The sequence below is a fragment of the Pleurodeles waltl genome, chromosome 5, assembly GCF_031143425.1.
Source record: "Pleurodeles waltl isolate 20211129_DDA chromosome 5, aPleWal1.hap1.20221129, whole genome shotgun sequence".
NCBI classification, from domain to species: Eukaryota; Metazoa; Chordata; class Amphibia; order Caudata; family Salamandridae; genus Pleurodeles; species Pleurodeles waltl.
The window spans coordinates 736,388,946-736,411,572 of NC_090444.1; the positions used below are offsets into that span (position 1 = coordinate 736,388,946).

The 22,627-nt window shown below is 47.2% G+C and overlaps 1 protein-coding gene across 1 annotated transcript in view; it reads left to right on the top strand.

The window, feature by feature from the left end:
• Positions 1-22,627, top strand: part of TTC27 (tetratricopeptide repeat domain 27) — a 1,165,789-nt gene that overhangs the window by 108,875 nt on the left and 1,034,287 nt on the right. The window lies entirely within an intron of this gene.

A 22,627-nucleotide genomic window follows, 5' to 3' on the forward strand; every position in this document is an offset into this window, starting at 1 on the left:
CTACTGGGTGACCATCTACAGGTTGATGGCCCGATGATATAGCTGACCGGAAAGTATTGATCGACCGACAGGCCATGCCTTTGGAGGATAGAGACACTAGGACATTCAAGATTTGCATAACATCTGATCTCACTGGATCCAAATCCCATTGGGCGCACAAGCTCAGCCATCGAGACCAAGCAGAACGGTAACGTTTGAATGTATTGTCCGCCCAGGCTTTGGCAAGTAAAGAGGCAGCTTTGTTTGAAAGTCCTGGGACCTTCCAACATTCCCTGTGATCTGCCAGGCCATGAGAGTCAGGGAGCCTGAGAGTACTAGTGGATGCCGATTGCCCTGGGGATCCCTTAGCAGATCCAGAAACAGGAGTACAGGGATTGGGAAATCCCAAGAAAGTTCCATCAGAGTCGGAAACAAAACTTGAGACTACCAAATTTGGGTGATCACCACCATGTCCGCCTTCTGCCACGGGACCTGCGCAGCCAATCTCAGGATCATCGAAAATGGAGGAAAGGCGTACCCCTTCTCCAAACTTCAATCCTGGAGAAATGCATTGGTTGCTGATGCCTGGGGGTCTGGATGCCAGTTGCAATATCTTTCTAGATAGAAGTCCAGACGGGAAGGAAAGAGATCCATGGAAAATGGACCCCACCAGTCTTGGATCTGTCTGAATACTTCTGGGTGAAGTTTCCAGAGACTGGTGTTTCTCCAGTGGCGGAAATACCAATCTGCCACTTGGTTGAGATTTCCCGGCAGTTGTTGTGCTGACACTGAGATGCGATGTGCCAGGCCGTAATCCCAAAACATCTTGGCCAGGCTAAAGAGTATCTGGGACTTCATCAAGCCCTCCTCACCCCCAATAACCCACCCCCCAGGTGATTGACATATCATACCACTGCTACGTTGTCCATCCTGAGGAGGACACAACAGTGAGCCTTGTCCTTGGTCCATCACTTCACGGTAAAGAAGCCGGCCATTAACTCAAAGCAATTGATATGAAGTCCTTGCTCTTCTGATGACCATTCTCCGCCTGTGGAGAACTCCCCGCAATGTGCTCTCCAACCCAGCCTTCTGACATCTGATTCTATGACCAGATCAGGTTGGAAGCCAAAGATGGCTCGGCCATTCCAGGCCTCCCTATGCGAAATCCACCACTGAATTTCATCCTTCCCCCCCCTGGAGAAAGAGGCATCTGTTGAGCATATGTAAGGCCATGTTGAAGATGCAAGATCTTCAGGCGCTGCAACTCCAAGTAGTGCAAAGGGCCAGGAAAAATGGCCTCTATGGAGGATGAAAGAAGACTCGCAGCTCGAGCCAGTTGGCATACAGAAATGTGGGTTTTGGAAAGCGTCCTCCTCAACTCATGCCTTATCTTTGCCATCTTGCACAATGGAAGACTGAGGGGTGACCTTTACTGAATCTATCATGAATCCCAGGAACTCCATTGACTGGGAAGGAATAAGGGAGGGTTTTTTTATGTTTACAATGAAGCCCAGTCACTCCAATAACAAAATAGTCCATAGGAGATGGCCAGCAAGGCGCGTTGGGCACTGATTGAAGAGCAGGATGTCGTCCAGATGGACGATCAGATGCGCCCCCCGGGACCTGAGGTGTTCGACCACTGATTTTAACAACTTGGTGAAACGCTATTGAGCGGACGACAGTCCAAAAGGAAGGGATGTGAATTCAGAAATCCGCTCCTTCCACTGGAATTTCAGAAAATGCCTGTGAGGAGGAAATATGGGAACAGTGAGGTAGGTGTTTTTCAAGTCTAAGTGGACCACCCAGTCTGAAGCTTGAAGCATATCCCTGAGGAGGTGGATTTTGCCTGTTGTATAGCTATTTTAGCCATGTATTAAACACGTTGTTTTAAGCTAACTAGGCCTGCCACCGTGCACTTTAACCCTCTTACATTTTATTCAGTATTGCTTTGTTTTTCTAGCAATAGCAACATTTGCGGTGCTGTTTTATTTTCTTTATCTCATTGTACTTTTGCCTAGGAAAGTATTACGGTCTTAGTAGGACATTTATTTCACTTTGTCCTTTCTCCAAGGCTACAGTCAGATAGGATTGGCAAAGAAAAGTGGTATGCTGTGTCTCCAACATTCACAGAAAACACACACTCATATGCAGGGACCTTTTCTTAGAATGTCAACTGTTCTATTATAAAAACACCCTTTTGTCCCAGACACGTTATAGGAAGATACCAGCCAAATGACCATGGCTGCATGCTGATTGCTTACCGCTTCGCTGCAGCTACTTGCCTAGACGGCTGAGACAGTGTCTCTTTAGACCTCAAGCTTCTTACTCTAGGTATGAGGGATAATGTACCCCCCAAGGGGAAAAACCCAAAGGGCAGATTAGGCTTATCATGCTGTGCTCTGACATAGTTTAGGTAGGAGAAATATATACATCACTTCTAGTGACAGTATGGTAGGACTATTCTTGTGTTTTACTCTGTTAGTCACCTGTTTGCTTTTGTTGTGTTTTATCATCCTAGTTATTGCAATACATGCCCTTTTATCTAAGATGCAGTTACTTCAATAAATTCTTACTGAATTATATTCTGCCTCTGTTGTCTTTGACTGTATGAGACTTTTTGGTAACTGAGAGAAAGGTATGGGATCTGATTGACCACAGTTCCCCTGAGAAGTCTTTTTTGTCATGCGCCTGGTTGCCATAATCATCTCGGCCAAAGATGAGGCACTACTGGTTAGCTGGAGAGCCCGGATTAGGCCAACAGATGTCATATGGTGTGGAATTCTACTTAATATCCACAATCCATGTGATCCTGTCTCCCAAATCCAGTAGCCTCATTATCATAATGAGAACCTACGCAACACCTCCATCTTGAAGTGGTGGTAGACGAGCCGCTCATTGAATTCCTTTAATTTGATAATTGGGCTCTGCCCCTGTCCCTCTTTTCCACCAAAAACAGGTTGCTGAGAAATCCCGAGCGGTGTAACCTGGACTGAATGACCGCACCTTTCTCTACTAGCTGCGAGAGTTCCTGATCGATCAGCCGCTATTGTTCCTGTGTAGAAACTATGGCCCTTGGACTCTGTGCTTGGACGGGCACTCCGTAAAATTCTATCTGGAAGCCAATTACGGTTCAGAGGACCCAAGCATCTGATGGGAAAGCCTCTCAGTGGTGTTGAAAGAGCGCTAAACGGCCCCCGACCTTCACACCTACCGAGCGCTGTATTTTTACCTTTGGGATTGCTCTAGGAGGCAGCGTTCCTCTGGCCGCCTCTGATACCTCGTCGACATACAAAACACCTTGTGGGATAGAAGTTCCCGAATCTGGACGGTTCTTGCCAATGACCCCTCTGTAATTCTGCACTTCATCGAAGGGGCTGAATGCATGGCACGGCCGGCTGCGCACCCCCTGCCATGACCGTCTGCTGCAAAAACATGGGGGCTGAATATATGCTTAATGGTAGACTGAACTTTATCCAGTGTGTTGAAAGTATTTACAAATTTCCCCATCTCCCTGACAAATAGGTCCCCAAACAGATTCCCGTGGGCCACTGGATCAGCTTCTGAAGTAGAGAGTTCCGCTAGCTTGGGGTCAGTTTTGATTGAGAGATTGTCTCCTTTCTGTGGAAATCGCGCAGTTAGCATTTCCAGGAGATATAAATGCTCTCTGAGCCCAATTATATATTGCTTCTGGGGAAATTATCAAACCAGACCCCTTGGCGTCCTCCGCCTTATCTAAGATTTTTGCCAGGGGACCAGCCACATCGAGGAGCTTATCCTGGCAAGATCGCCAGGAGTGATCTATACCCTTCTTGGGTCCCTTACAAACTTTGCCAAGAAAGTGTCTATTTACGCTTCTATCGTTGGCCTAGGGGCCACTTTGACCAAGGAAGTCTAGGGCATTCTGCTCAAAGGTAATTTCTCACTTCCTTATGAAGCGTTTTGCGTAACCTGCCCGCTATATATGAAGCCACCTTTGGCGCAGGGCATCACTCCAAGAGCGAGGGTGGAGGAGCTCATCTGGTTTGAGCATGTCAGACTCCTGATTTGGCGAGTTATGTGACCCTTCGTTAGCTGCAGGAGATTTGGAGGATGGACGCCAAGGCCTACTAGGGTCCATATTACCATCAGAAGGGTTGGGGGGGAATCATCACCATCCGTTGGGTTTTTGGAGAGTGGGGAACAGGGTGTGTCTCCTGAGGTAGCGGGAGTGTCCAAGTCTGGGGGGAAAAACTGGGAATCTATAAAAGCCTTTTTAAATGCGCACATGCGTCCACATCCACCCCTGCCTCCTGAACATGCTTGCGTTTACTGAGAGACTTCGTCGCAGGTGGCTGCCCCAGAGGTTGGGGGGCTGAAGGCCAATTGGTGTCTTCCCTTGGATCGAGGAGTTTTTGGCATTGTGCCAAACTTCCTCTCCAGAGGTACCACCAGCTGTGAAACTATTTTAATATGGAGGCATCCATGACCTGGCAGAACTGGTCATCAATAAGGAGGTAGGTAACCCCATCCATCTCAACAAAGGTGTCTGACTCTTCATAAGATTCCATAGTGGGGTTTGCGCACCAACTTAACCCCTTAGCTGCTGGGCCGTTTCCCCCCCAGTGCTGAGCCCTTTTTTGGCTATTTGGGGTAGTTCGCGCTTAGGCCTTTATAACCTTTTGTGCACATAAGCTATCCACGCCAAATTTGCGTCCTTTTTTTCCAACATCCTAGGGATTCTAATGGTACCCAGAGTTTGTGGTTTCCCCTGGAGGAGACCAAGAAATTAGCCAAAATACAGCGAAAAGTTTGTTTTTTCCAAAAAAATGGGAAGAAAGTGCTGCCGAAGAAGGCTTGTGGTTTTTTCCCTGAAAATGCCATCAACAAAGGGTTTCTGGTGCTGAAATCACCATCTTCCCACCTTTCAGGAACGGGCAGACTTGAATCAGAAAACCACATTTTTCAACACAAATTTGGCATTTTACTGGGACATACCCCATTTTTACTATTTTTGGTGCTTTCAGCCTCCTTCCAGTTAGTGACAGGAATGGGTATGAAACCAATGCTGGATCCCGGAACGCTGAACATTTCTGAAAACTAGACAAAATTCTGAATTCAGCAAGGGGTCATTTGTGTAGATCCTACAAGGTTTTCCTACAGAAAATAACAGCTGAAATAAAAGAATATTGAAATTGAGCTGAAAACAACAGCCATTTTTCTTTCTGTTTTACTCTGTAATTTTGTCCTGCGATGTCAGATTTCTGGAAGCAATATACCGTTATGTCTGCTGGACTCTTCTGGTTGCGGGGATATAAAGGGTTTGTAGGTTCATCAAGAACCCTAGGTACCCAGAGCCAATAAATGAGCTGCACCCTGCAGTTGGTTTTCATTCTATACTGGGTATACAGCAATTAATTTGCTGAAATATGAAGAGTGAAAAATAGGTATCAAGAAAACCTTTGCATTTCCAAAATTGGCTCAAGATAAGGTTTTGAGGAGCAGTGGTTTTTTGCACATCTCTGAATTCCGGGGTGCCCATACTAGCATGTGAATTGCAGGGCATTTCTCAAATAGACATTTCTTTTACACACTCTCTTATATTTGGAATGAAAAAATGCAGAGAAAGATAAGGGGCAATAACAATTGTTTTGCTATTCTATGTTCCCCCAGGTCTCCCGATAAAAATGATACCTCACTTGTGTGGGGAGGCCTAGCGCCTGTGACGGGAAATGCCCCAAAACACAACGTGGACACATCCCATTTTTTGACAGAAAACACAGCTGTTTTTTGCAAAGTGCCTGCCTGTACATTTTGGCCTCTAGCTCAGTCGGCACCTAGGGAAACCTACCAAACCTGTGCATTTCTGAAAACTAGAGACCTAGGGGAATCCAAGATGGGGTGACTTGTGGGGCTCTGACCAGGTTCTGTTACCCAGAATCCTTTGCAAACCTCAAAAAGTGGCTAAAGAAACAAGTTTTCCTCACATTTCGGTGACAGAAAGTTCTGGAATCTGAGAGGAGCCACAAATTTCCTTCCACCCAGCGTTCCCCCAAGTCTCCCGATAAAAATGATACCTCACTTGTGTGGGTAGGCCTAGCGCCCGCGACAGGAAGTGCCCCAAAACACAACGTGGACACATCCCATTTTTTGACAGAAAACACAGCTGTTTTTTGCAAAGTGCCTGTCTGTACATTTTGGCCTCTAGCTCAGTCGGCACCTAGGGAAACCTACCAAACCTGTGCATTTTTTAAAACTAGAAACCTAGGGGAATCCAAGATGGGGTGTCTTGTGGGGCTCTGACCAGGTTCTGTTACCCAGAATCTTTTGCAAACCTCAAAAAGTGGCTAAAAAAACAAGTTTTCCTCACATTTCGGTGACAGAAAGTTCTGGAATCTGAGAGGATCCACAAATTTCCTTCCACCCAGCGCTCCCCCAAGTCTCCCGATAACAATGATACCCCACTTGTGTGGGTAGGCCTTGCGCCTGCAACAGGAATGGATCACACAAGGATCAATGGTAGTCCTTGCTTGAGGTCTACTGTTAACCCTGGAGTGATTCATTCCTGAAGCAGGCACTAGGCGCAGGCACACAAGCGGGGTTGTGTTTTTATCAGGACAAGTGGGGAAACACTGGGTGGTAGGAATTTTGAGGATCCCTGCAGATCCCTGGACTTCTGCTCATTGGAATGCAAGGAAAATGTGTTTTTTAAGCACATTTTGTGATTTCAAGGGGATTCTGGTGAAGGAAAACTGATGACAGCCACGCAAGTCCTGCACCCTTGGACTCCCCTGGTACTAGTTTGTTAAAGTTAACCCACCACTCACACTGGTTGGTTTTAGCACCTCCAGAAATTATGGTTTCAAAGCATGATTACTTATCAAAGTATCTGAATATTGAAACCAAGCCTTCTGAAGGTGGGCCATAAAGCCGCGTCCAGGCACCAACCTCTTTATGGTCCATTCACACGCCATTCACGCACAACAAACAACCTTTTCATATCGCCAGCCACGGGCCCAATCCAACCAATCACTGCACTCACATTAACTTACCGCTGCCAGACAAGGGCCCATCACATTCACACGCCACAGAACGGAATAAGTTTGACTACATTTTACCACCTGTCAAGTAACTGCCTCCTTCTTCCTTAACATTACCAAATGCATGCGTAACGAACCTTTACTAATGACTCCTGTGACAGCCACCTGAGGCTCAGGAAGACATGTTTTTCGTGCGCCTTTAACGCACTCTCTGTGCTAAATCCAACTCCTTCCAGTTTGTGGATGCAAGTTGGGGGTGTCCGAGTATGCCGTACAAAGCGATTCCTCGAACTGAGTGAGCATATCTACCTTTGAAACTAAGGGAGACATGCTGGGGATTTCTCATGATGTTCCCCAAAGAGAAGGTCATAGGCTATGAAAAAGAGTAGTGTTTGGTACATAGGGGAGTCCATGAGAACGTAGCATATGTCCCAGCCAACATTATGTGCAGTGATGTGACTATAATGCACTTATACAGCAAACTGAACATCTACTAAGTTCTGATGGAGGATGAACATGAAAAGCAGGTCAAACACTGACCTATACAAGTCATTCTCCTTCAGTGCTGGGATGGCACCAATGGGTTTGAATCCATAGGTGTGGATGATGTACATCTGTACTATCTTTACTATCTGCCTTCTACCTGTGCAATAACCCTGTGAAGGCACTCCTACCATAAGCTTTCCTTACCCATCCATGTCTCTGTTCTCATCAGAGTCCTGGCTAATCCTGTATAATAGCCAAGTGAACCTATACTAGTTTGTGGAAGCAAGTTGGGGGTTTCCAAGTATGCCTTTCAAAGTGATTCCTCGAACTGAGAGAGCATATCTACCGTTGAAAGTAACGTAGACATGCAGGTGAAGAAAGGGTACTCCGTGGCAATGTGGCATATGTTCTGTCCACTAGTATATGCAGTAGGGGGAGTATAATGCATGTTAATTGAACAGAACACCGACCACGCCAAAAGGAAGTCCATGATGAAGTAAAATTCTGTGGCTCCTTGCCTAACGAAGCAGTGGCCCATGGACGTTCGGTATCCATGCACTGCCACTGAAAGGATTACCCAACGGCAGCTCAACCTCAGTCGATTTCCCAGAACTTTGCTTTAGTATGATACAACGTAAAGCAAGTAGGGATACAGAGGCCTGGTTGTGATGGACACTGGGGACAGTAATACTGACTCTCTAGCCGCTTTCCATGCTTCGAGCACACTTTATAGCGACGACATGGACGATCCTTTTTGGGTGTTTTAGGTATGCGATCAGCAAAGTGTCGCTCCTGCAGCCTTGCCACATCCTCCAGAACATATGAGGTGGAGGCTGCTGCTTCTTCTGTAACAGCAGTGAGGCTTTCAATTACAGACAACTGGAAGTCAAGGAAAGTCATGAGTCTTCCTGTGGTTGTCTGACGGTAAACAACATACGCATTATATGTTGCCATCTGAATCAGGTGGGTAAACAGTTTCTTGTACCAAGTGTGAGTTTTATGACACGCATTGTATGGTTGAAGAACCTAGTCGTTCTTGTCCACTCCACCCATGTACTTATTGTAATTGAGTATACAGATGGGCTTGTGGACTTTGGCCATCTGACCCCAAACCGTGATGGGAGAAGTGCTCTCATCATGAATTGTAGTGAGCACGTATACATCACGCCTATCTAGGAACTTGACTGCAAGCAGTTCGTTAGAACGCAATGCAGTACTCTGTGATTTCTGGAGCTTCTTGCAAACATGCTCCCGCGGGAATCCTTTGCGGTTACAACGAACTGTACCGCAGGCCACAGTGCTAGATTTGTAGAGCTCACTGAACAGCTCTACTCCTGTATAGAAATTGTCCACATAAAGGTTATAACCTTTGTGAAGAAGTGGCTGGACAAGTTCCCATACAATCTTACCTGTGACCCCTAACGCGGGAGGGCAACCTACAGGGTTTAGGGTAGAATCCTTCCCTGTATACACTCTCAAGCTGTACACATAGCCAGTAGAGCTCTCACACATCATGTACAGCTTTATGCCATAGCGAGCTCTTTTGCTCGCAATGTACTGTCTGAAAAGCAGCCGTCCTTTGTACAGGATCAAGAACTCATCGACTGCTATATTCTTTCCAGGAGTATAGATCTCGGGAAACCTGGCAGACAAATGTTCCACGACAGGCCGAATTTTGAACAACCTGTCATGATCTGGATGGTCCCGGGGCAATGCAGCAGAATTGTCATTGAAATGCAGCATGCGCTGCAGTAGCAAAAAACGATCTCTGCTCATGTATGGTGCGAAGATGGGAGTTACCCAAACCGTGCGAGTCGTCCAGTAGGACTGCAAGGTGGGTTTCTGCACTAACCCCATTTTGAGCGTAAGGCCCAAAAATATCTTCAACTCCGCCAACGAAGTGGGAGTCCACTGGCGTGCCCTAGAACGGGGCCCTAGAGTGCCTCCGCGCTCCCTCAGAAATTGGTCTGCACGCAAATTTGTTTGCTGCACAACTTTCTGAAGGAAGTCAACATCCAAAAATAGATAGATGTAGTCGACTGGCAAAAAGTTAGCTGTATCGACTTTACATCCAGCGTCACCAGTAAAAGGTGGAATTTGGGGCTGAACCAAACAGGGGGGCTGCCAAGAGAGCACTCTCTCTGTGCTTGCGGCAGCAAGCACGTGCTCTCTGGGTTCGGCTAACCCAATGTGGTCCCGCTGCCCAGAATGTGCTTGCAAAGGGACAGCACGGATGTCGTCATTGTCTCCTTCAGACTCACTGGAAGAGGTGTCGTCGGATGGGACTCCGCCGACTGAAAAATCACTCCCAGAATCTGCCCCATTGTCCTCTCCCTCAGATGCTGTCTCAGTGTCTGCTGTCTCAGTCTCTGAGCCTACATCAGAACTGTCCTCCATAACCCGAGCTAGGTCTTGATCAGCAGTCATCCAACGAGACGCCAGCTCTGCAACTGGCTAAACTGTCCCTCTAAATTACTAGCCTACGTAGAAGGCAGATAGTCACAAAATTGCTTGTGGGTATGTTTGTTATCTACAACAGGAAATGTCGTCACCTTACCTTCGCTTCTTCTCCAATTCTGCAGATTCTCTGAAAACACTGAAAAAAACAAAAAAAGAATGTATTACTTCACCTTACCACACACCCTGTGCAACAGTCATTTTTGGTGCTCTGCCTCCCATTACCTCCTCTTCTAATTCCCTCAGTACCCAGCAAAAGTGCCACTCATATCTCCATAGTCCCCCTGGCATTACATTTGTTTTAAAGCGCAGGTAACGCTTGCCTTTACTAATCCACTCAGCTACTTTATGGCAACTGCCAGGTTCAAATTGGCATCTTTTATTGCAAGCAACAGCCACGTACGCGTTTCGACTCTCAAGGAGTCACAGTAAATGAGTCCCTCTTTTCTTTCATTGTTTATACTTGCAATAAAACATTTCAATTTGAACCTCGTGGAGTGCGGTGAGATACTTGTTCACAAAATATTTTCGAGGTTGCTCTCCTCCATCACTGAGCACCGGCAGTGGAGTGCGCTGCGCAACAATCTTTTAACCAATTTGTGTTGCATATATATTTATATATATATATATATATATATATATATATATATATATGTATATGTTTAGAAACCAAGTGGTTGAAGGGTTGCTGGGCGGCACACTCCACTGCCGGTGCCCAGTGACAGAGAAGACCAATCTAGAAATTATGTAATGCCGAAAAATTTCACCGCACTCCACGAGGTACAAATAAACGTGTATTTTATTGCAGTCAATAACCACCAACGTGTTTCAACTCACCAAGGAGTCTTGATCACGGTCCTCGTGGAGTGTGGTGAAATTGTTCACCATTATAAAACAACACAAAAAAGAAAAACAAGCATTTACAAGGGGCCGACGCCCGCACTAAAAAGGTTAATCGGTCTTGGACCTGCAGATCTATTCCGGTAGTATATATACACACACACACACACACACACATGTCTACTCCCCGCCCTCCCTCCCAACCCCTCCTACCAAGGGGCAATTAGCGGTAGTCTAGCCCTCAAGTTTACTGTGCACCGAGGTACTGATGAAGTAGGCCGGAGAAGGCCGGGGGCGACCCCTTGATATATAGGGGTTTTTCTGCCTGGGACTTATCCCTTAAACGTGTAAAAATTGCCTTACCCGCATTGTAGGTGTAATTCTCCAGGCAGTAGCTCTGTTAGTTATAATATGGCCCCCAAAGATAAATGCACCCCTGAGTTAAGCCGGGCTTTACGCTTCACTCCCGGACTCCAGTTGGAAGTGACGCGCCGTCCGCCGCAAGGTTGATAGCACAGGGCGCATAAGGAAGTGCAAGCTCCCTTGCGGGCTAAAGTTGAAATATGTGGGTCAAGCAAAGTTTGGACAAGTTGCATTCAAGACCCCCTTACAGGACCTGGACATAAAACTCATTGATGTGCTCCAAATTGCAATATAGGTGTGAGAGGACACATATACCCTGTCCATTCTTTCTTCCCCTGACATCTAAATGAATAAAGGGCTAAATGACTGCATGAACTGCTGCAACATGGACCCAAGTAGCAACAGGATGAAACGGGGGGAATTGCCTATAGCTCAGCACCTTCACAAAAATTAACCTACAGAAAAACTGAATTCAAATGATTGCTCAAAAGACTCCATTGTGCCGCATTGTATGAGTGCAACACCCTATTCTCCCCCCCACCCCACCACTAAAGAGCTAACCAAGTTCACACTGTAAGAAACTGAAGAACTGTTAGAGAAGTTTCCGAGCACAAAGGGGCACAATAATGTAGACATGGTGGCAAACATTAGAGAAGCAATAAGCTGAGCCTTCCATAAGTATTTTCCTTCCACAAAAGGGCCTACAGGAAAGTAAGAAAACCATAATCAGCAGACATCAGTGAGGTACAGCTGATAAGCTGGGCAGGACATGAGATTGGCACTAGAAGCAACGATTCATTTTTAAGAATAAAGCTAACACTTATCATGATGCTCTGAATGTGGCATAGTGAAGGAAGACTGACTAAAAACAGAATAATTATGCACTAAGTTGCAGTCATAAACAGCAGAACTGCAGATGCCTATGAAGCACTTAGAAGTCCAGTTGGAAGAATATTACAGTGGAGTGAGCAAATGCCAGAATAGTAGTGACTTAAGAACGAGACTGCCTTCCACAACTGTTCATTATAAAGCAGATGCACAGAACACTGGACTTTAACAGCCTCTAGGGGCCATTATTGCCATGGTTGTGCCCTGTAAGATAGAGATGCTATCCTTGGTGATTTGAGAACAATGGACTCCAACAGGTACAACATCTTGTACAGCATTAATTTCCCCAGATAATGCTGGAGTGGTGCATAAAGTGTAATGATTTTGCAAAGAAGTAAAGAGAGGGCTGAGAAATGTGCAGCAAAGATAAAGTAACTTAAAATGATAAAACCTAGGGCCATATGTACGAAAGCTTTTTACCATAGACACAGAATGGGTAAAATCCTTTGGTACATCTGGCCCCTAGTTCTTCAAATCCCCGACTGACATTTTGGAAGAGGGGAGAGGGAAGAGATTTGGGCAGAGGCCTATTAGGAAATAACCAAGAAAGGGGAGAGGCTAAAGAAAGTAGATAAAAGACTTATGACGAAACACTATCCTGGTATAGAGAGACTATACCTTAAGAGCTTGAGAGGGTTCAAACCCATTAGAGGGGATTATGGTGAATGCAAAATGAAGAAATTATAATGAGGGAGGAGATGGAAGACAGGAGTTGTTGTCCTAATTAATGTAACTACCCCTTAACTGTCACAAGATGATATTGTTTCCAATGGCAGCATAGGCCTCACTCCTGGCAACAGATCTCTCAGTGGTAGGTCTCCCCTGGGAACCAAGCCATTTTCGATACCTGGGAATCTAAGTGACGAATCACGAGCATGATCTAAATATGGGCCATACGGTGTGGGATCTCACTCATTCCGTGGAGTTCTGGAAGACCCTGCCTTTATCAGTCATGGGATGGGTGGCTCTGGACAAAATGGTTCTGTTACCAAGATGCCTATATGTTATGCAGAATTCCTAGTGTGCTTTACTCACTGCACTGTTTCATCAACTTGATGGATCGTTGGTATTTCTGATTTGGGATGATAAACCCAGCAAGATCAAACTTGAAACCCTGAAATTGGACCAGCAGGAGGGAGGTCTAGGCCTACCCGGTCTCCAACTGTACTACCTTGCGTGGTTACATCGGTATGTGGCACTACGGTGTGAGGAAGAACCTAACTGGAATAAGAAGCTACTAGAGGGATTGGTGCCTTCAACCCATCTCCCAAAGCTCCTAGTGGTGGGGGAAGGGGGGTGTAGAACCTCAATGGGTAAACGGTTAATAGTATCCCAGATGGCAAAGGCCTGGAAGAAGGTAATGACACATGTAATAAGACATGCACAGTATGCAAACATGCTCCCACTCTGGTGGCTCATGCCCCTTTTGCGTCTGAGAGACTCCATGAATGTAACGCCTTGGATAGAAGGAAACTGTTGGAACGCGTGTGATCTACACTTGAACAACAAATTTATAACACTAGCTGAAGCGGGTGAGCTGTTTGGTGTTGGCCTGAGACAGTTTTTACAGTACACTGCCATATCACGCACAGCCCGCAATATATGTACTAGCTACCCTGACGAGCCGAAAGGATCCCAGGGGTTGAGGTTCATGCTGGACCCGTGTTCGGACAGGGGCCTTATTTCTCTAATCTGTGCGGCCCTAAAGGGAGACAGGCAAATCCATATAATTAGATCTCACCTCCAGTGGGATGAGGACCTGGATACCCCATCAACTGATGGTGAGTGGCGGAGAGCTAGGGCACATGTGCGGGAGACCCCAAGTAATGCCAGGTTCAAGCAAACACAATTCTTCTACCTCCATAGGGTGTATTTGACCACACAACAACTTAGCAGAATCTATGCAGCGCACACAGCTGACCGTTCGCAATGTGGTGTGTCCTTTGCCGGATTTGTCCACAGCACGTGGAGTTGCAGGGTTTTGCATCCGTACTGGACACAAGTCATAGAAATGGTGATCCAGATAATGGGGGTCCATTTATCCCGGACAGTTGGACATTGCCTCCCGGGCCTTCTAGCACTTCCTAGTGAAGGCCGAAAAATGAATTCTAGATTCGCTCTCCTAGGTCTGGTACCAGCCAGATGCCCTATAACCACCCATTTGGCATGGGAAGTGCCCCTGACTCATGACAGATGGCAAATGGATGTACTGGAATGGGCGGTCGCGGAAGGAATACACCTCTGACGTGTCCACACGGATGAACACGTGGAGAGAGACCTTGCGAGATGGGACTAGATGGTGGACTAAATGTGGTGTGACTAAGAGGAATACACAGAGGCCCAAACTTAGGGAATCCCCCGACCTGACATAGATTCCCCCTCCCTCTGCATGGCAGACCTGTAGGCTACCTGGTACAGTAAGTGGACTGCTCCCCTCAGAGACACACATGCCGTTAGTAGTGTATATTTGTGATGTGACCATGAGCAAGTTAGGCGAGATTGAGATGGTGGATCCCCCACCCTGCTCTGCCATGGTGGTGGCTGTGGGGTTTCCGCACCCCTTTCCCCCCTCTTGCCCTTATCCTTCAGCCCCAACCTTGGATTGTAGAAAGTACTCCTGTTTAGATAGCTTTGAGGTGTGGTTACTCCTCTCCCTATACCCCCACTGTTCCATAATTAAACACCCCAAATAATGTGTTATCTTTAATATCATTGTATATGTAGCATAAGAGCTACTGTGTGACACTGCAATATGTTCCTTTGTCTAATGTCTGAAAATGTTAATAAAGACATAGGCCCTCATAATAACATTGGCAGTAAATGCCGCCTACTGCCATGGCGACGGCTGCCAAAAGACCGTCGCCATGGCTACCAGCTGACCGCCATATCATGACCACAGCCGGAATTCCGCCAGAAGGATGGTGGAATTCCGGCTACGGTCATGGCGGCGGATGGCGGTAAGCAGCAGCGCCACGCCAGTAGACCGCCGCAGACCGTATCATGACCCATGATACAGCCTGGCAGTGTTCTGCTGGTGGACCCTGCTGCTGGCATCAGCGCCCCGTCCGATCTCCAGCCGGAGGACCACTTGCAAGCAGGTAAGTCGGGTGCTCCAACAGGGGAAGGGGTGGGGGGTGTTGTGTGTGCGGGGTGTGGGTGGATGTTTGTTTGTGTGCATGCGGTTGTGTGGCGTGTGGAATGCGTGTGTGCATGAATGGATGCGAGTGTGTGTATGTAGTGTTGTGAGAATGTGTGTGCTTGTATGTATGTATGTCAGTGGCTGTGTGTATGGATGTATGCATGTGTGTGTGTATGCATGTGTAGGTGTGTGTATGTCGTGGGGGGGAGGTTTGGGGAGGACTCTGGGGAGGGGAACAGGGGGAACCCTTTCAGTGCCAGGGAAGGAATTCCCTGGCACTGATAGTGCCTACTGCCTTGGTTTTTGTAGCGGTAAGAAAGCCACGAAAACCATGGCGGTAGGCGGGGTCATATTCCTCGTTACCTCCATGGCGGTCGGTATGCTACTTCGGCGGTCTGGCTTTTGCCAAACCGCCAATGTCATAATATGGCAACATGTAGCGCCAGCCTGTTGGGGGTACTACCGCCACTATAACACCGACCGCCAAGGTCATAATGACACCCATATTTTTTTTTTTTTATGGAAAAAGTTGGGGGAAGCAACATATTCATGGATAACAACTTTGAAGAACTGGTGGTGTGAGGTCAAAGCAGTGAAGGAGCGGTAAGGGATGGCAGAGCTATGGGGGAAGTGTACTGAAGTAGTTGTGCCTGAGGTCCAGTATATATACCAACTTGTGCCATTGAATTGGAGAGAAGCTTCTTGAGGCATGCCTTTGAAGAGCACATGCGCCCTGCCTTGCTTTCCCTGGCTTCAGACTTACTACAGAGGGTGTACAGCCCTTAGTGTGGAGACACCACACAGCCTATTCAAGTGTAAGTGGAGCTGGGCCCAGCTTCTCCCACCCATCCTACCAGCGATGGCCCATCCAGTCACACCTAAGCTCCCCTTTGTGTGTAGCTGTCTAGGAGGAATACACAAATCCCAAATGTCATCCACACCCAGCCATGTGGCCCAGAGCTAAGCTTGCAAGCACCAATTGGCTAAGGCAAGAAGATGCCAACTTTATGAAAGCGTCATTTTCAAAATTGTAACTTAAACTCTGACTTCGCCATACGCTAGGATTTTAAATTAGCATTCCAGAGACACCAAATATGAACTTGTGACCTGTTCCCATTTGGAAATTACACTTATAAAATGTAATAAGTTAATTCCAATGTTATCATATGGGAGATGTAAGCCTTGCAGTAGTGAAAACCTAATTTGAGTTTTTCACTACCAGGACATGTAAATTTAAAAGAACATGTTCCACTTTTTAAATATACTGCACCGTCCTTGGGGCTGTCCAGGACCTACCTTAGGGGTGGCCTATATGCATTTAAAAGGAAGGTTTGGGCCTGGCAAAAGGTTTATTTTGCAAGGTTGAAATGGCAGTCTAAAACTGCACACACACACACAGGCTGCAATACAGGCCTAAAACATCCTCACGTAAGTGGGTGATACAATCAGTGCTGCAGCCCCACTAGTAGCACTTAATTTACAGGCCTGGGCATAGGTAATGCTGCTTTACAAGGGACTTACAAGGTAAATTAAATATGCCAGTTAGGTTTAAGCCAATTCAACATGTTTAAGGAGAAAGTGCAAGCACTTTAGCACTGGTCAGCAGAGCAAAAATGCTCAGAGTCCTAAGACCAGCAAAAACGTACTCAGCAAAAATAGGAGTGAAGGCAAAAAGTTTGAGGATTACCCTACAGAAAGGGCCATCCAACACTAAGGCAGTGATTCTAACCGCGGCGGGCGGCGGTCGCCGCCCGCCATGCGGTTACCGCCAAATGACCGCACCGCGGTCACAAGACCGCGGTGGCCATTCTGGCTTTCCCGCTGTGCTGGCGGGCAACCGCCAAAAGGCCGCCCGCCCGCCAGCACAGCGGGAAAGACCCAGCAACGATGAAGCCGGCTCCGAATGGAGCCGGCGGAGTTGATGGAGTGCGACGGGTGCAGTAGCACCTGTCGCGAATTTCAGTGTCTGCTAGGCAGACACTGAAATTCTTTTTGCGGCCCCCAGGGGCCCCACGGCACCCCCTACCGCCATCCTGTTCCTGGCGGGAGACCCGCCAGGAACAGGATGGCGGTAGGAGGTGTCAGAATCCCCATGGCGGCGAGGATTCTCAAGGGCAGCGGAAACGCCGACTTTACGTTTCTGGCCGCGGCTGAACCGCCGCAGTCAGAATGCCCAGCGGTGCACCGCCAGCCTGTTGGCGGTGCTACCGCGGTCATTCGCCCTGGCGGTTTTTACCGCCAGGGTTAGAATGACCACCTAAGTTTGTACTTTTTTTTATCACTTTGTAAATTAATTTGAAAAGAAATCAACTACAATATACATTTGCTTTTGGTATTCATGCCTGGAGTTAGAGACGCAGGCACTACTGTTACCGATATTCTACTCTACTAACAGACAAATACCCTGTCCTAAAATCCTTCCAAATTCAGCCAGTCCTCCCTCACTAACAGTGGTTTTCCTTCTAGACTAAGTTGTGCCCCCTCTTCCGCTGACTGCACACACCCTCAATTCTGGAAATGTCCTCCTTATTTTATTTGCTTACAAATGACCACCAGATGCATGTTACCTTCTTCCTCACTCAGTGTTGTCTGGTGCTGGATAGGCATAGGCTACCTGATGGTTGGCCACTGCTTCTCTTGTGGGTTGACATACAGATTCCATTCTGCTATCCACCTCCTTTCTCTTTATACCTACCATCCTACATAATCCAAAACTACTATACTGACCCTCAACTGGCATCTTTTGCACCACCTCATGAATCTGATAATTTCCTTTTGGTGCCTGTCCCTTGGGTCAACCTGATTCTTAACATGAAATCTTCCTTTTACAAGAGTATCATGAAAACAGACTGTTGGACCTGGTCCTTTTTGCGGGTTCGTCCACAGACCTTTTGCCTCCTTTCTCCTATTTTTTCTGACCTCTTCCTGTTGGTTCTAGGACTCTGAGCACTTTATCACTGCTGATCAATGCTAAAGTGCAGGTGCTCTCTCTATTAAAGTTAATATGATTGTCTTACACCTATTTGGCACATTTAATTTACCTGTAAGTCCCTTGTACAGTGGTATCTCTTTGCCCAGGGCTTGTAAATTAAATTCTACTAGTGTACCTTCAGCGCTGCTTGTGCCACCCACAGAAGTAGCCTTTCAAACCTGTCTCAGGCCTGCTAGCGGAGGGCCTGCATGCACAGTGTTCTGCCACGGGACCTGGCATCTAAATTTACTTGCCAGTCCCAGAACTCCCCTTTTGTTACATGTAAGTCACCCCTAAGGTAGGCCCTAGCTAGCCCTATGGGCAGGGTGCTATGTATGTAGAAGGCAGGGCATGTGCCTGGTTGCGTGGCCTGTCCTGGTAGTGACAAACAGCCTATTCGGTTTCTCACTGCTGTGAGTGCTTACTTCTCATAGGATTGCATTGGAAATGCCCTGCCTTGTGTGTAGGGGATATTGTCTGATTTATGAGGGGTAGCATACGCATGTTTGGTATGGTTGTAATGGTAGTGAGAAGTGCCGCTTACTGGTGAAGGTGGATTTTTTTATTACCATTACAGAAATGTCACTTCTAGAAAGTGAGCATTTCTTTGTGCTTATGACTCTGATATTTTGCAGCTTGACTCCAATCCTCGTCTGGGCAGAGTGAAAGTTGGGCTTTGTGCATACTTTTCAGACAGCCTGTACACAGGGAGGGTGGAGGTGTCACAGAGGTGTATCTACATTTTGAATGGTCTTCCTGGGCTAAGAGAAAGGGGGTGGGGCACATGTGCATCTGTAAAGGCTGTGCCCTGGCCTCACACAAAGGGCTTGTTTACCCCCATCTGATATTTGGAGCCTGTGCTGGTGGAAAGAAGCCTATGCTGGAGGAGAGAGGGAACACTCCTGAAACTAGTTGTAACTGGTTGGAACCTCTTCTCCCCCTCTTTGGAAATGCTTTGCAAAACTGAGTATAAGTACAGGGGATTTTCACCATGTAAGAGTGCACAAGAAATATATTAACGATATGGACACAGAATGCTGCTGGAGGGACTCACGAGGAACCGCCTTGGACTGCTGCTGCTGTGCTGACTTGTGACCTGCTGGGTCACTTGAAGTAACTGCCACTGTCTGCATCTCCCTTTGTCCTGGCATGCTGCTTGGCCCTGCCGCCCTGTTCTTCATCTTTGTGTCCTCAGGGGCTGGGGTGCTGTGGCCCCTGACCCCTGTGACTGCCTGTCCGAGGGGTATGAGGAGCGCTTCATATTTTATGACATAGCGCCTTCAGCGCATCTCTTTGCCCTCTGCTAGAGTGCCTGGAGAGCACTTGTCCTTTTGGGCAGTCTAGCGCTTGAGAGTACTTTATTTTCCCACCCTTGTGCACTTGTAAGCACCGTCAAAGTGCCGAAATCACCACTGCAATCTAGGAGTTTGTTGTCTCAAGCGCATCAGAAATGCTCTGGCCCCGGTGCCCCCTAGGGCATGATGAAACGAAACCTGGAGCGAGCACGCTTCTAGCAGTGCCCCTGGGGCGAAGCACACTCTAAAGGAGCGCCCCTGGGGCACCAACAGGCACAGATTTTGGCCCCATCACTGCTGCAGCCAGGGCAGGCTGCATTTGACTCTCGCACCAGATCGAGTACGGGCGAGTCAAGGAGTTGTGAGGACGTGCGGGAGGAGGCCCCATCGAAGGCCCCCGCTCCACTGCACCCCCAAGTCAGTATTGTGAGAACGGGCAGGGAGGAGGCCTCATCAGAGGCCCCCCCACCCCACCGGGCCCTCAGCTGTTGTAGGAAGTAGTGGGCGGGAAGGAAGCCTCATCGGAGGCTCCACGCACCCACCCCTTGTCCCCTTTTCTCTTGTGGGTCTGCTCCCTCTGGGAGGGCTAGTCGTGGCCCCGGGGGGGTCGCAGGGACAGTGGGTGCCCAGTTCGGGCCGGGCCCTAGGAGGAGCCCTGATAAATCAACCGGAGGTGTGTGCTGTCCCCATCCCCAATCATAAAATGACCCCTGTTTGGTGCTAAGGAGCGCCGGGGGGCTTTTTCCTTTGTGACACTTGAGGTGCCTTCATGCTAAAAGCTGGTACATTTGATGTTCCTTTTATGGGCATTATGAGAATGTTGTGCTGTTTTCTTTGTATGACTTGCCATGTGTTTCCTGATGTTCCTAGTATGGGCATTTATGAGGATCTTGTGACATGCATTATTGTAGCAGTGTTTTTCCTAACTACTGCTTATATTGTAGAATAATGAGTAACCTTTGTTTTTTGTGACTACCAGAGGGTTTCTACAGAGTAACAGTACTGTGTAATGTTCTGACAACTGCTTGGGTAGCAGGGTATTACTGACATGTTGTGTTTGGTCTAATAATGATGTGCACAACACAGTCTATTTTTGTATAACTTGGTGTTGTGTTTTCTTTGTGTTGGGGATAGTGTGTCACATGTGTTGTGTGTGTTGTGCAAAGCCTTTACACATTGCTTCTGGGATAGGCCTGACTGCTCGTGCCAAGGTACCAAGGGGGGTTGAGCTGGTGTTATCTTGGGCATGTAACTCCCTCGCCCTGACTAGACGGGTGGGTTCTGCCTTGCTTAGGTGCACACCCTATCCAGCCAGAAACCCCAATTCTAACATTGTTGGCAGCGGTGGGATAGGAATTGCGCTTGCACAATACCATTGTTACACCACAAACTGTATTTTAGACCATCACATGTTTTGTTTCTCCTGACTTTCTCTCATTGGTCATTTTTCCTGTATTCAGTTCTTACACTTGGGTATTTGGGTTGTCACACTTGTGTTTACTGTACCTTTTCAAAATGTGGCCAACCTTTAACCTTGAGGAGGTGCCGTTTTACATGCAGGAGGAATTAAAGGGGTTCTGTAGAGAGAGCAGGGACCTCATGAGATATCTGAATTTCTTTGAAAGGTTTGTGACATGTACCCAGGGGAAGAGTGTTCTTAGGGGGTACTCAGAGGATCCTGATCGTAGTGAGGGTTCCCAGACCTCATCCCGAGAGAGCAGAGAGACTGACCAGGAGGTTGAGAATGACCGGGGGGTGCCATTTGACAGGGAAGGCCCCAGTGATGATGAGTCCCTTGCTGGGTCCGTGTAAGGAGCAGTGTCACGTCTCATTCCTTGTCACCTGGTGAGCTTAGAGATAGCCGGGAAGAGAGGGACCTGAAGTTGCAGCTAGCATAACTAGCTGTGAAGGAGAGAAGGGCTAAGGTGAGGATGGCAGAGGCAGAAAGGGTCTTTGCCAGAGAGAGGCTCGATGTTGAGCGCAGTCTGAAGGGTCTGGACTCACCAGTGCTGCAGATGGAGTCCAGTGGTGGCAGCAATGTTGAGTGCAGTGGCAGAGATGAAAATCACATGCGCGCAGATCTGGTACCTAAGTTCCAAGAAGGGGGAAAAATGCATCAGTGGTTGAAGGAATATGAGATGGCTCTGGTAGAGTGCACGATCCCTGAGAAGGGTTGGGGGGCTGGCCAGGGAGCTATATTCCTGAGGTGGGAAGGGATGCCCTACTGGCTCTGGAAGAGAGTAACAGGAAGATGTATTCTGCTATGAAGAACGCACTGGTTATGAAGTATGTTTTTTTTCCCTGAGGAATACAAAAAGAGGTTCAGTGACTAAAACTGTCCCACCAGTCTTGGGAGGAGTTTGTGGAGGATTTCTGCATCTCCATTTCTAACACAGACCCTCAAACATGCTTCATCTAAACGGAAAATCCTCTCAGTGAACCCTAATAGTGCTATCCCTACACACCTTACCTCACTTTAACTGAAGTACATTGTGTACACTGTAAAGGCCACTAATGTAACTGATTTGTTTTCTGCTCCAACACAATCCACCCTTGAGTCTTAGTTTTTACATAACTCTAGGGCAGCAATTTTGTTCAAGCATTTTTTTACAAAAATATGAAAACATTTTGGGGAAGGACAGGCAACCTTTTTTTTAGTTACCCTTACCATATTTTTAATACATTGCCTTTTGTCAGTAACCTGTTTTATGTAAAGTACCTTGGACTATGTAATGGTAGGTGATGCATTGGAAGTTCAATGTAGTAAGGTGTACCTTATGCTTTTAGTGTTGTAGGTATTTGCTGCCACAAATATTCAAGCACCTGTATACCTTACCTTTGGAAGCAAGGTGCCCAGTGTTATTTTTCTACAAATATCTCGTGAGAAATCCACTTAATCAGTTCCTGATGCAACTGGTTAGAGGCATGTGGATTTGTATTGTAAGCTGAATACATATGGAGAACGTCCCTGTTGATTACAGCAACAACTTGGAAGTGGTTATAAACGTCTAGTGGTGTCTACTGCCTTCAGTAATATTTGTATTGTACCGGCCATTTGACTTTTCCTTGTTTTTCCACTACGAACCTAATCAAGTTGAATATCCTCAAGGTATGTGTCTCAAAGATCCATTTGCATTGTGATTTATTATTTAGCGCAAACCGGACCCAAAGAGTATCGGAGCTCTTTCCATAC